The sequence below is a fragment of the Emydura macquarii genome, unplaced genomic scaffold (genome assembly GCF_026122565.2).
Source record: "Emydura macquarii macquarii isolate MOO-44397 ecotype Brisbane River unplaced genomic scaffold, CSIRO-AGI_Emac_v2 contig_2636, whole genome shotgun sequence".
Taxonomy (NCBI): Eukaryota; Metazoa; Chordata; order Testudines; family Chelidae; genus Emydura; species Emydura macquarii.
Window position 1 is genome coordinate 9,594,578 of NW_027132773.1, and position 14,276 is coordinate 9,608,853.

At 45.1% G+C, this 14,276-nt stretch overlaps 1 non-coding gene across 1 annotated transcript; it reads left to right on the plus strand.

The window, feature by feature from the left end:
* Window positions 1-4,676: 4,676 nt before the first annotated feature.
* Window positions 4,677-4,748, plus strand: TRNAW-CCA (transfer RNA tryptophan (anticodon CCA)). Its single transcript has one exon. It is a non-coding gene; the product is annotated as a tRNA-Trp (tRNA).
* Window positions 4,749-14,276: the final 9,528 nt, after the last annotated feature.

A 14,276-nucleotide genomic window follows, 5' to 3' on the forward strand; every position in this document is an offset into this window, starting at 1 on the left:
AAATACTGTCAATGGCAATTTGCCTGTCATAACAGATTATAATTAGAAATCTCACCTTCAGAACTGAATATGGCAATGAAATCCTGGTGCCAAGACCTGACATACTGGCAGCTGAGCCAGTGTGACACATGTCACTAGCACATCATATTCACAGGCCCCACCTGAGAGCTGTCTTACATTTACAAATACCTGTATATAGCTTGGAATGGTGTTACGGCCTCAAGGTGTTTTTATTAAGTAGCCTTATTCCTTGCCTTCTGTGCCGTGGGTTAGAAACCACCACATTAAGTATTCTAAGACTCAAATAGCACTAAAAGCTTGCAATTACCTTATGAAAAATGATTTTATCAGATTCACACAGGGCACTGAGGGTTCATGTCGTGTACTCTATTCTGACAGCATTAAGAAGGCAAGAAAATATCCAAAAGGGGGCCAATCTTCAGCTGCTGTAAATGGAAGCCACTCCACTGATTTCAGTAAAGCTAGGCCTGTTTCCACCAGTTGAGGATCTAACCCAGTAAGTTTAACTCTAAACTTTACACCTAGCAATGGCTGGGTTCACATTAATATTACATTATCCTTATAAAAAGTGCCATTCTCCCTTCTATGGTTCCTTATGTTTTTGGTGTTATTTTTTTCTCATAGCCATTCACTTTTTTGTAATACATTGCAACGTTCTCTTTCTGAATGTCACATCATTGAGGTTTTGGAGATCTGAAGCGATTTTCAATGTGATTTATATACCCTGGAATTCATTACCCTACTTCTGAAAACCGAGTTATGGACCTTTATGTATAGATGATCGTGGCCGCACTGTGATGCCTATTTAAATGAATTCCTCCTGTTAAATATTTGGTATTTTGATGTATCAGTCTGCATTTTTATTTTATGTTATTTCCTGCCCATATTTTAAACCAGTCTATATGCATAGGAATTACCTTGTTGGGCATCTTGCCTATTATTCTGCCTCTGACATTTTTTGGTATGGAAGATGCAAGTAACCCTGATATGGATGTCACAACTTGGCCCAGTCCCTCTGGATGTACACCAGGCTGTTGCGATTGGATCCAACTGCTAAATCCCCCATGCTTCTAAGTGCCTGGAGAGTGACAGATCACTGTTCTGAGTCTCTCCAGTGCACTTCCATGTGAAGACCATGTGTCTGACTCCCTTCTTGGGCAGTGGGATTCAGCAGTCTGGCTGCATAGACCCTGGAACCAGTGCCTAAGCCCTCCTGAGCACCCAGTTAATAAGGCACATTCCCCACGTGGTTGTGGGAACTCTGGTTTCCTAGTTACACTATTCAGGGACAACATGGTAATAAAGTATTGAGCATAGTCTTAGCAAAGGTATTTCTTATCACAAACACTTTACTCTTAAAAAACATGAGCGAGTTACAGATCTGTGAAAAACATTGAATTCTTCAATGCAATCCTGCTGGTCTGATTTCACCATCTCTGTCAGTCCTGGGTTTAGTTTAAGTTCTGAAGCCAGGCAGAACCTTCTGGCCTTCTTGGCCTGACCATCTGTGACATTCCCCTCTGCAATCTGGACAGGTGTATTGCTGCATCACCCCAACCCCTCAGTCTTGGAGCCCTTCTTGCACTTGCTCTGCTGTGTAAATTCCCACTCCTGGGTAAGCCCATGCACAACCTACAGCAAGCAACCTGCTCCTACCTCTGTGAATGAGTGCATCTAGCCAGCCACTCATGATTATGCAATGGTATGACTCCAGCCACCACCCCCAGTCCCAGATGCAAACCTAGAAACTGCCCTCTTACAATATTCAGTGCTGCCCACTGCACACTGCAAGCTCATTGGTTCATCAATTTAGCAACAAAATTGATATGCACCTACTTTGTTACTTCAAATGGAGTCTCTACACACCTTAAACCACATGCATTGCCTTAGATAAAACAAACAAACAAATGCATTAAGGACAGAAAGATTTTCAGTGGTTATAAGTCAGAGGAAAGCAGGTCAGATTTGATCAAAAGTAAATAAATGGCAAATTGCATTCTAAACTAAACTTAACACTTTCAGCAATCTTACAGTCTTAGATGACTGTCACCACAGGCTGGCTAGTCTGCCTCCAGTCAGGCCCTCCCTGTGATCAATGCTTCAGTTGCTTGATGTTGTTTGTAGATGGGAGTAGAAGAGAGAGTGATTGGAAACTGTCCCTCCTTTTCAAAATGTTCCTTCTTGCCTCTAGGGCCTCACCCCCCGCCCCACCACTCCTTGAGGATCAAGTGACACACAATGTCCATGTATGGCTCCCTCCATGTCCTGAGTCACTGAGGTACCTTATGGATCCCTTTGTTGAGATCTAGGCCAGTCCTTTGTTCCTGGAATGCTGCTGGGTTTCTTCTATGCAAGCCTTAAGGTGCAAAATGCCTCTCTGTTCTCTGCCTAGATCTGTCTCTAGCCATGAGACACATATTTGGGAATATTACGTAGCAGAGCCTCATAATCCTACATATGACACTGCAACAAATATATTACTATAACAGTAATGTTCAGTTTGCCATGAGCATTCCAAAAACAATACAAGTTACACTATAAGGATGAACATGGGGGTGCAGTGTGTCACACAATCTTTCTTCTCGCATTGGTCAGCCTTCCTTGCTTAGAGAAATACCCCTTTTAAAACTGACTCTGCCCCCTGTTTTCCCATATGCTGCACTGGAGGAAGGTACAGGCTGCAACCTCCATTGGAGTCTATGTAGAGACCAATTCAAAGTCAATGGCCCTGCCCCTGGTGGTAGAAAACCCATTATTCCAGTAGGGAAAAGTCATTCATTGTCTATGGCCCTTAATGGTTCAACCAGTTTCTCAGACATAAATTGTCCACCAGGTGTCAAGTCTCTGCTACAAAAAGGATGTCTGATTCACAATGTGTTTCTCCCCAAAGTCACAGTCACAAACCGTGTTCACAAAACAAAATGGAATTCTCACAATTTGACACAGATACATCCCTAAACTGCCACATGCATAATTATGAAATAAACTGCCCATAGAGGAAATTTCTTCCTAAAATCTGTCACTTAGTGGCTAGCTTGTGCCTGAAACTTGAGGGTGCATTCTATCCCTTTTAGACGTTTTTCCCCCAATCCTGTTTCATGTAACTATGGATTTCTCAGTATCCACATATATCTACAATCCTTTCTGGAATCCTACTGAACCTTTGGCCTCATTAATATCCTGTGGCAATGAATTCCCTTTAGGCCATTGCACAATCATCACTGGTGACTGTTACAAAGGGTCCGCAGTTTATTGCAAGCAGTTCTTGTCTCAGACCTGACAAACTCACTACACCAAATACATGTCTTGCAGGTTATTTGTCCATAAAGGGTAATATGTAAGGTATCTACAGAAAGCTTATAACTCGTCAAGATTCAAAAACATTGCAAGATGTGTATACGAGTAATATTTAAGGAATAATGTAACTATACTCAAAGTATGCTTTATGGTCTTGGAGTAAAGGTTAGTCAGCAGAAAATAATATGTCTTGGTGATGGCCCATTCAAGCAACAAGGAGTTGACACCTCACCCTGGTTAGCTAGTGATGTAATGCAAGGCTCAGCTGTCTAGCCTTGCTCCATCCCACCACTATCAGTGGAAAACCACAAGACAAAACTCCAAACAATCAAAGCCATTTGGAGATAAAAAAGGAACATTACAACTGGCAGGGGATTGCCCTGTTTTTGAATAAAGACAAAAGACTGTTTCAATTTAACACAGGGTGAGGAGAGGCTCTCCGCATCCATGCACTGAGGAAACATCTTGTGGAGTGGAGTATTTTCAAGAAAGTTTGGATCCTAGTTCCTGTAAAACCAGCCAGCTCTGCACTAGTTTGGCACATGAACCTTAAGGCTGCTTGGCACGCACCTGACTGGAGAAACATACTCTTTGGCTAATCATTTTGCATTTAATGTTGCCCAAAGGGCTAGTGGGTGATCTGCATTTTATTGGGGGTAACCTGGAGCATCTGAGAGCCTGGTGTGATGATCTCAGCTCTGGTTGATCTCTGTCTGTGCATTCTGCTAAAGTAGAACCTCTTGAGGCTCTCTCTGTAAGGCATGTTTTTCAGATTGAAATTTTTTTTTTCGTTACAAAGGCATAAAATCTCACCTTGGGTAGTTAACAAGATAATGAAAGATGGAGTAAATGCATGCAATGCATACTTTCTGCCTAGATACACTTATTAGGAAACAATGGTAAGCTCCACGCTAGTTCTCTTCCCCTGTTGACACTCTCCCCACCCCACTCCGCAAAATACGTCCACACTCTGAATTGCTCATCACATTTATTTCATAAATGTTAACAAGAGCATATTCAATTGACATTTCAATAATAGCACGTAAGGCTCTTATGTGAAACCACTTGCATAATTAATATGTAGGCTGGGAATGCTTTGGCCACCAGGTCAACCCAGGTACGCTCAAGGTCCTGCTCTGGTGTGTGGAAAGGGTCTGAAGGGTTGCTGATCAGGCATGTTCCTGTGGCTTGCTTCCTGTGAAGCAGGGCCGAAAGGGCCTCCTTCGAGCTCCTGGCTTGGCCGTGAGACCGGGATGGGAGGGGACGAGATGGTGAGCCCTCGCTTGCTCAACAGGAAGGAAAGTCATTCTGCCTGTCCACCCACCAGGCCTGGCCAAAGGCACCTCTTTTCACCAGCAGGCCTCGTGGCACAATGGTAGCGCATCTGACTCCAGATCAGAAGGTTGTGTGTTCAAATCACACCGGGGTCAGGCTGCACTGTCTTTATCCCTGTTCTTCCTTTTTGGGAAGCAGTGGTGAGGGTCCATTGGCTGCCATAGCAAGCCCCAGAAAGAGGCAGAAAGACCTAGCTGGCATTAACTGAAGGGACTGGCGGAAAGGAAACACTCTAGCTGTGTGGAACAAAATTAAAAAGAAGACTCTCTCTGTGAAAGATTACAATGAGAATGATTTTACCTACTCCAATGTAACCCCATACTGTTAGATGCTGGTAAATGTGGTGAATTGAAAGTATGCTTATAGCTAGGGCCCTACCAAATTCATGGTCCATTTTGGTCAATTTCACAGTGATAAGATTTTAAAAATAGTCAATTTCACGGTTTCAGATGCTTTCATCTGAAATTTCATGATGGTGACCATGGGGGGTCCTGACCCAAACAGGGGTCAGAGGGGATCGTGTGATTGTCACCCTTATTTCTGCACTGCTGCGGGCACTGCCTTCAGAGCTAGGCAGTCAGAGAGCAGCTGCTGCTGGTCAGGCGCTCAGCTCTGACACAACACCATGGCTAGCAGTAGCATAGAAGTGAGGGTTGCAGAGTATGGGGGGGTTGTCACTTTTGGAGGGGGCAAAGCCAGCCTTATGGGTAGGTGACTGCCCAGGGAGCCATATTCAGGGGGGTGCCATGGTCCCCACCCCCGCAGCAAACCCGTGAGTGCTGGGCCTGGAGCTGGGGAGAGGCAGGGCTGGGACACCCCATCTGGAGGCTCCTACCATGTGCCAGGCTCCAGTGCTAGTCCAGGCTGGGCTGGGTAGGGATGGGACTTTTTTCCACTGCAGGAGCTGCTCCTGGGGCTAGGTCAGACCCACATCTGGGAACCTCCCCCAACTGCAGAAATCTCCACAGCTGCTCAGCCTTCAGAACTGGGCTCCCAACCAGCAGCCACAGAGCGTCCTGCAGCTGGGGGAGGTTCCCAGAAGCAGGTCTGACCTGGCCTTGAAAGCAGCCCCTGCAGGGGAAGAGGAAGTCTTTCTTGTCCTTCCCCAGCCTAGCCAGAACTGGCAGCTGGAGCCTGGAGCCCCCTTCCCTACAGTGGCCAGATTTCCTGAGGAAGATCAGATTTAATGGTCCGTGATGTGTTTTTCATGGCCCTGAATTTGGTAGGGCCCTATACATGAGTTCATTGAGAAGATTTATATAAAAAAATTGTTCTAGGAATTACATTGCTTGACAAAGAAATTTAATATTATATATCCTGTCTCTAGGCAATATAGAGATCGTATCAGTCTTGGCCTTTTTGCCATGTTTTATTATTGCTTCAAGCAACACTTCCCTGCCCTGAGAAGAGATTTCCCAAAGTAATTGGAATTCAACCTAGAAGTAGAGAATAACCATCTAGATGATGACAAAAAGTGGTCTTTTGCTACTGAAAATGTTTTATTTTGTGTACAGTACAATGTAGTAACTGCAATATATATAGCTCAGTAAATACTCACAGTGCTTCAGAATATCATTATTGAAAAATGAATTCAAATGGGCTTCAAGCACTGTCACCTGGGCTGAAAAATGACTATAGGAACATAAACAAAAGATTATATAAACAGCACTATTCTGGAGTGAGAGATGTCTTATGGGGTGCTGCAGAGACTAGAGTTGGGCTGGTTTTACTCAAACTCTTTATCCACAGTCTGGAAGAGGTAGTGAACCATTCTGTAGATTATATCAAATATAGCTGGGTTGTAATCACAATGATGGTTAGGGCACCAAAGACTTGGAGTCACCTTGTTACTCGCGGCCTCTAGCAAGTGGTAGCCTGTAGTGGCTGGGTATTAGGTCCTAACACCGCCAACCTGTTAGCCTCTCAAATACGCTTTTCTGGGATATACCAGCTCTGTCTCTGCCTAGGTTAACAGTACATGTATCCCAGTCCCTTTGAAGCATTCCCCTATGCTATCCAGCCCGATACTAGTTGCTTACAGAAATCCCAGATCCTCTGCCCCCAAAGGAGCTCTGCACTCCAGCTTCCTAGTTTTACCTGAAATCACTGCTCCTGTATAACACACAGCACTTGCAATAAAAAAAAAAGAGAGTTCATTTAAGAAAGAATAGAAAGTCAACTAGAGACAAGAGAGAGTGATGGAAACAAATAGTCATGATACTAAATAAATCATAAAATGCAAACTAGGGCCTACACTTATGACTAGTCACTTTTCCTATCTAATAAAGTAGATTTCCCCCCAAAGTTCAGTCTAGAGAAAGTGCAGTGAAAGAAGATAATTCTGAGTTACGGGACCTGAATGGCTCAAGGGTGACTGTTCCCACTGTCAGTCCCTCACCTGTAAGCAGACACTGAGAGTTCAAATCCAACCCTAGGCAGACATCTGAGAGGAAAAACAAGGAGACAGCTTGTTACAATCTATTTCTGTCACAGGTTTGTTTGTTTTTTCATTTTGGGGAAATGTAATCTGAGTACAGCAGGCTATTCAGAAGGTGCTGAAACTATTTTTGAAAAGAAAGTAAATTGCATATGCAAATGCTTGCTGGAAAGGAAGGGTAATTAAGAAGAGTAGGTGAGAATAAGTGGAGAGGGGTCTGGGGTGCAGCAAGGGGAGGGGCAGTTATGGGGAATGGTATAAATGGTGATGGGTGGATCAGATGATGTGGAGAGATGAGGTCTGGGAGCGGAGGGATGGGACACTGGAGGCGGGGTGGGGTGAATGACAGTGGGACCAGGGAAGAATAGGAGCAGGGGCACCTGTCAGCCCCACATTCCCCTGCATGTGCGTGCCATCTAGAGGGGTCTCCTCATGGGAACCATGTTCTTGCGGACTTGTTCTTTGAGGGTAGGTCTTACCACCTCTCCCTACTCCCACTCATGTTATCGGGAATCTGGAAAAGCATGTCCCTCGAGGAGGAGAGAGAGCTGAGCCTCTCTCTCTGCCTCCCACCTCCATGACAGCCAGCATCTGGAAGTGAAGCTGAGAACAGAACTATTGAGAGCATGCACCAAGAACCCACTGCTGGCAGAGGTGGGGCATTGAGAACAGGCATATTTGAGGCATAACAGGTTCTCCATCAGTGGGAGAGGGGATGGGAACACCCATTGCTGTAAATGGAGCAGTTCACATTTCTATGGTTTCAAGCTGTATTCCTTTCCACGGGATGTTCTCATTTAGCTGAAAATATCTCAGTGAGAAGAATGGGTCATTTCACACTTCTCTGCATATCCTATGCTGAATATGAGTGTGTAGAGCCTCTTCCCTCTTCCTCTATCTTTCCTAAAATGTCCCCTTTTCAACACTGGTTGTAGTAGACTGCCAGGTCCACTCTTGTTAAGGTCTAGACCAGCTTTCTGTTTAAAGGTTGAGTCTTAAGTGCTCTAAAATCTGTTTGGTTATTCAGATTGCCTTAAAATTTAGTTTGTCTCATGAGGGGCCCTGGCGAGGTTTAGTGAGTCAAATTTGGGGTCATATATCCAAGGGATTCTCAAGTTACAACACTACCCCTCTCCCAAAACCCCAGCTTTTATTAAGTTCAAAATACCAACTATTTTTGTGCACACCTTCTGAAATGCTGATGGCTAAATGGGATGGCAAGAGAAGGGTGAGCTGGTAAGAGGGGAGCTCTATACTGCGGACGATTGCAGGAGAGAGGAGAGAGACAATCAGTCTTCTCTCACTTTTTTAAAGTTCCTATAAACTCCATGTAACAACACTGTAAAGTTCTTGGAACATAGCCCAGGTCTGAAATTTCTCTGACCAGCCCTGCTAGCATCTACACATTCCAAACATTTAAAAACATGATTATTCCCATTCCACTGGAACAAAGTGTACAGAGGGGGGTCACTTAGTTATCACTTAGCAACTACGTGGTCTAGTAGAGTGAGCAGTGTGCTGGGACTTAGAAAACCTGGGCTTTAGTCCTGGCTCTGTCACTGGTTTATGGGATGACTGACCAAGGCACCTGACCTCCCTGTTCCTCAGGCTGTCTACACTACATCATTTACAGGGGCGCAGCTGCATCAGTGCAGGTGCACTTCTGTAGCACTTCTGGTGAAGAAGCTCTAAGCCAACAGGAAAGAGCTCTCCTATCGGCTTAATAACTCCTACTCCGCAAGAGGCGGTAGCTATGTCAGTGGGAGAAGCTCACCCACTGACATAGCACTGTCCATACTGGCGCTTAAGTTGATAGAACTTAGGTCGATATAACTTATGTCACACAGGGGTGTGGATTATTCACACCCCTGAGCAACGTACATTATACTGAAGTAATTTGTAGTGTACACATAATCTCAGTTTACCCATCTATGCAATGGGGATATTGATGTTTCCATTACCTGGCCACAGTAGCATCTGAGCTGCCTATCTATGTGATAATTACAACTGCCTAAATGACCACTAAACTCTTACCAATACCATTTCTCTCTCTGTTAAAAAATAACCAGGAAATTCAATGGCAAAAAGCTTTGTTAATACAGACTTAAGGTTGCCCAGTGATACAGAATGTCATGGTGAGCAAAACTCAAATTTGTGAAAACGAGGAACCGCCAAGTTAAGGTACACGCCCATGCAACCTTAACTCTGCTGTCTTTCTGCAATGCCCCAGCACACCCATAAAACATACTTGCATTTTGCCTTTGCATATATTCAACAGGAGTTACCTACACCTGCCCTGCACTCCAACACTTAGCCTACAGCACACCAAGAACACCATATCTGCTACATTTTAACTGTGATGGAATAACTGGGCCCAGAGAGTAAAAGGTGTTAACATGCCTCCATAACTGTACAACATTAACAAGGGTAAGGACTCCAAATACAGAGGCCTCAGCCTGCTCAGTACCATGGAAACTCCATTAAACATTGTTAATCTTTTATTAAAGATACAGAAAAGGGGGGGCGGGGACCAGTTAAAGCACTTGAAATGTAAAATATTTCATTTTTAACAATATCTTTTATTCCCCTTTTCCCTTAAATTGTAGAGAGATTTTAGAAGGAAAAAACCCCTATTTGACAGTCTTTTAGATGATATTAACTATCCTTTTGCAGAAAAACAAAATTAGTTAGTTGAAATGGGCTGGAGTTGTAATTGTTAAAATTTGATCCCCTTTCCTAGAAGCCAAAACAGGACAAACGCACACAAAAAGGAAGAGAAAAGAACAGCAAAGATAGAAAATACAGTTTGCATCTTTGGTGCTGATTTTCACTTATAACTTCACTGCTGGAAAAATGCAGGCATGGCACACAGTTTCATCAACCACTCCCAGACAAGGCAAACTTGTATCAGACTTGGACTGTTTAGGGTACTGATTTTAGCTGCCTCTTTCTAATCACATGCTTACGACAGTGTTGCAAAATATACAGTCTTGGACAGCTGAAGGAAATAAGGAGAGGAATAGGAAAGAGAAGGAATAAGATGTGAAGGAAAAGGAAACATGGGGGGGAAAGAAGGGGTAACAGCATGAACCCCAGTGTCACATCCCAGGAGGTGTTTGAGATTTAGCTATAGGCAGCGGAGATGACAATGTCATCTGCATCCCTGACTCTGGCTCAGTCTGGTCAGGACATCTCTCAGGATCAGGACAATGAAGGCCTAATGGTGTTATGGTGGATCCCAGGGTCCGAGAAGACAGTAGGGGCAGTAGCCCTGGTCATGAAGCTCACTCCTTCTGGTCCAATCATCTCCTGGCCAGCAGTGGTTGTCGGACAGCACTTAATTTCTCCCCAAAGTATTTTCTTTTAAGAACCTCAAAAGGGGAGTGCTGGGTGGAATAGCCCATCCTCTCATTATTTTGTCCAACAATTAGGTCTAATTTTTGACATACCAGCTTGGTCCATTGATTTCTGGTCTCACACTTTTCTTGTTTATCAGGCCTGATCTTAACACAGTCCTTAAGTTATATCAGTAGGCCTGTAGTGTTCCCTCCACCTCAGGCTTGGAGGGAGGCTACTCTGACCTGCTGCAGCAGGCAACAAACAGCAGTTAATTAGGGGTCCCTAGCCCAGGCCTCCTGGCTAGGGCAGACAGTGCTCACAGTCTGGGCTCTGATTTTCTGGCCAGGCAGAGCAATAAGCAGTTTTTAGCCTAGTCTCCTGGCTAAGGCAGACAGCAAACAGTTAGTGCTCTGGCCCTCTGGACAGGTAAGTAAGCATTTAAGCAGGCTCTAGCTTAGTTTCCTGGCTAGGGCAGATAGCACACACAGTCTAGGAGCTTGCAGCCTTCCGGCTGGGGCAAGTCACAAACAAGGCACAGGCCTTCTGGCCTAGGGTGACTGGCCACCACCTGAGGTTTTGGGTTGGTGGCAGGGAAGTAGGGTAAACTGGGCCCACCCTATTCCACCATGTCCCAGCCCATGGCCCTAACAGTGGCGAGAGATCCCACCACTGAGTCAGCAGGGATTCTGCGGAAACACACTGACTCGTATGGTGACAGCACAACCTGACTACTGACTGGTTCCCCTGGGCTATTTCCTACCACAGTCATTGGGGTGGCTCCATAGTCTGCCGGTCCTCAGTCTCAGTGGCAGATGGTAGTCCCAGCAGCTCCTCTCCACTCTCAGTCTCCTCCTGTAGGGGCAGGTTGCCACACAGCTTGGGGTCTGGTCCAGTGACCTGCAACGAACTAGAGACTTCTGCCTCCTTCACTGGCCCCACCGCAACTGAGCTGAAGGGCCACCTCTTAAACTTCCTGTCCCTCTCCTCTGCTTCCAGTGCAAGGGATGGGGCTGATTTGGCTCCACCCACCAGAGAGAATGTAGTGGTCTCTCCGCCTCAAGCCTGACTGGTCCTTTGGGAGTAACCTGAATATTGTTGTGATTTTTGGTGTAAGGGACTGTCATGGGGTCACTCATTCCAGGTGGCACCTCCTTCTGGTCACTCTGGGGATTAGCTCTGGCCAGGTGTTGCGCCCTCCTCTGGCAGTGTCTCTCCTGTCATCCTCTCACCCTGAAGATGCCTCTCACTCCAGGAACCGCAGCCTCCTTTTTGTGAATCGGCCCTCCAACCAGGTTACTACATGGTTCCCCCTTCCAGGGTTGTAACAATGTCTTTCCAGAACAAGTTGTCCCAGGCAGTCCACTGTCCTCTGCCTGGTCTGTGTCATGTACCTAGTGGCTGCTAGGGGAACCTTGACCCACACTCTGCGCCGTGTTCCAACTCAGAGGCGCTCTAATCAACAACCAAGGTCCACACTCTTATTCCTTGCAGCTTTTCCCCTGAGCCTTCTCCTCCCTTCCTGGCTTCCCCCACTTTGCATTTGCCAGCCTCCCAACTCCCTCCTCCCAGTGAATAATTGTGGACTATCCTTTACAGTCCCAATACAGCTCCTTTCACCAGTGAGTGACTGCAGACTACCTCTCTGGCTTTATAAGGGCCCCTCTGGTTCCTGTCCAGCTGGGTCTCATGTTTGATTAATAAATCCCTGCTCCCTGGATCCACCTCCAGATGCTTCCTATAGGTTAATTGGGCTTAATTTACCCTCTCAGGGCCAATAGGGGGAGTACACCCCATCACAGGGACCATCTATCACAAAGGCAGGCTTGCCTGGATGTCAAGATAAACCAGAGTGCCCATGGGGACTGTTTCTTACTCCATGTTAAGGCTCTTATACTGCTTGAGGAGCTCAAACTTGATACTTGGTTGGCACTATCTAATTGTAGAACACACAACAAGTTGGGAATTTGTGCCCTGATTTGTAATCATTTGCCCTGAGGTTGGCACTCATGGTCATGGGCAACTCCAGACAGCTTGACACAGAGATTGATAATAAAAATGGCAATACTGGGTCAGACCAATAATCCATCTAGCCCAATTTTCTGTCTTCCAACAGTGGCCAATGCCAGATACTTCAGAGGGAATGAATGAACAGAACAGATAATCATCAAGTGATCCATCCCATTGCCCATTCCCAGCCTCTGGCAAACAGCAATCCCTGCCTATCTTGGCTAATAGCCATTGATGGACCTATCCTCCATGAACTTATCTAGTTCTTTTTTGAACCCCATTATACTCCTGGTCTTCACTACATCCTCTGGCAAGGAGTTCCACAGGTTGACTATGTGTTGTGTGAAGAAACATTTCCTTTTTTTTCGTTTATAACCTGCTGCCTATTAATTTCATTTGGTGATCCCTAGTTTTTGTGCTATGAGAAGGAGTAAATAACACTTCCTTATTTACTTTCTCCACACCAATCATGATTTTTATAGACCTTTATCACATCTCCCCTTAGTCTCTTTTCCAAGCTGAAAAGTCTCAGTGTTACCAATAAATCCTTATATAGAAGCTTTTCCATACCTCTAATCATTTTAATTGTCCTTCTTTGTACCTTTTCCAATTCCAATATATCTTTTTTGAGATGGGGTGACCAGATGTGCATGCAGTATTCAAGATGTGGGCATACCATGGATTTATAAAAAGGCAATACGATATTTTCTCTTATCTATCCCTTTGCTAATGATTCCCAACATTGTTAGCTTTTTTGACTGCCACTGCACATTGAGTGGAGGTTTTCAGGGAACTATTCACAATGACTCCAAGATTTTTTAGTGGTAACAGTTAATTTAGACCCCATCATTTTATTTATATATAGTTGGAGTTATGTTTTCTAATGTGCATTACTTTGCATTTATCAACATTGAATTTCATCTGCCATTTTGTTGCCCTGCCACCCAGTTTAATGAGATCCCTTTTTCCAGATCATTTATGAATATGTTGAATAGTACTGGTCCCAGTACAGACCCCTGGGGGATACCACTATTTAACTCTCTCCATTCTGAAAACAGACCATTTATTCCTACCCTTTGTTTCTTATCTTTTGACCAGTGACTGATATAGGAAAGAACCTTCTCTTTTACCCCAAGACTCCTTACTTTGCTTAAGAGCCTTTGGTGAGGGACTTTGTCCAAGGCTTTCTGAAAATCTAAGTACACTATATCCACTGGATAAGGCCTAATAGCTGATGAAGCCAAGATGGGGAAGGAGCTGTGCTAGGAGTGTATAGCCAGGAAGTAAGAGCAGAAAGGGGCTGCAGGGAGAAGGTTTGTAGTCACTCTGTAAAGGCAAAGGAAGTTGGCCATGGACAAGGAGGAGATATAGGGGCAGAATATGCACTAGGGTACATACAAGAGGCCAGAAGTGAATTAGACGTGAAGAGCAGAGGAAGCTCTGATATAAACCCACAGATAGGCAGGAAAATAGAGAGGTGGGGTAGGAAGGAGCCTAGGAAACAGCAACGGGATTTGAGACTGAATAGACCTAGATCGTTAGTCATAGGGTCTTTGTGCTGGAACCCACAGTAACAGGTAGGCCTGGATTCCCCTTCCAACCACTGGGAAATGGCACAGGACCTAGAGATGGAACAAAAGACCAACTGGGGCAGCATCAGACAACTACTCTGGTGGGACTTTGTTACCCTAGAAGGTGGAGGGGGGGGGACACTATACAGTGAACCAGTCAGAGACTGGTTCATGAAGAAACAGAGGGGCCACAGCATGAACAACTGACAAAAGGGGGTGGCAGATGGGCTAGGAGCTAATTCCCAGACCCAGCCACAAGGAGGTGCACC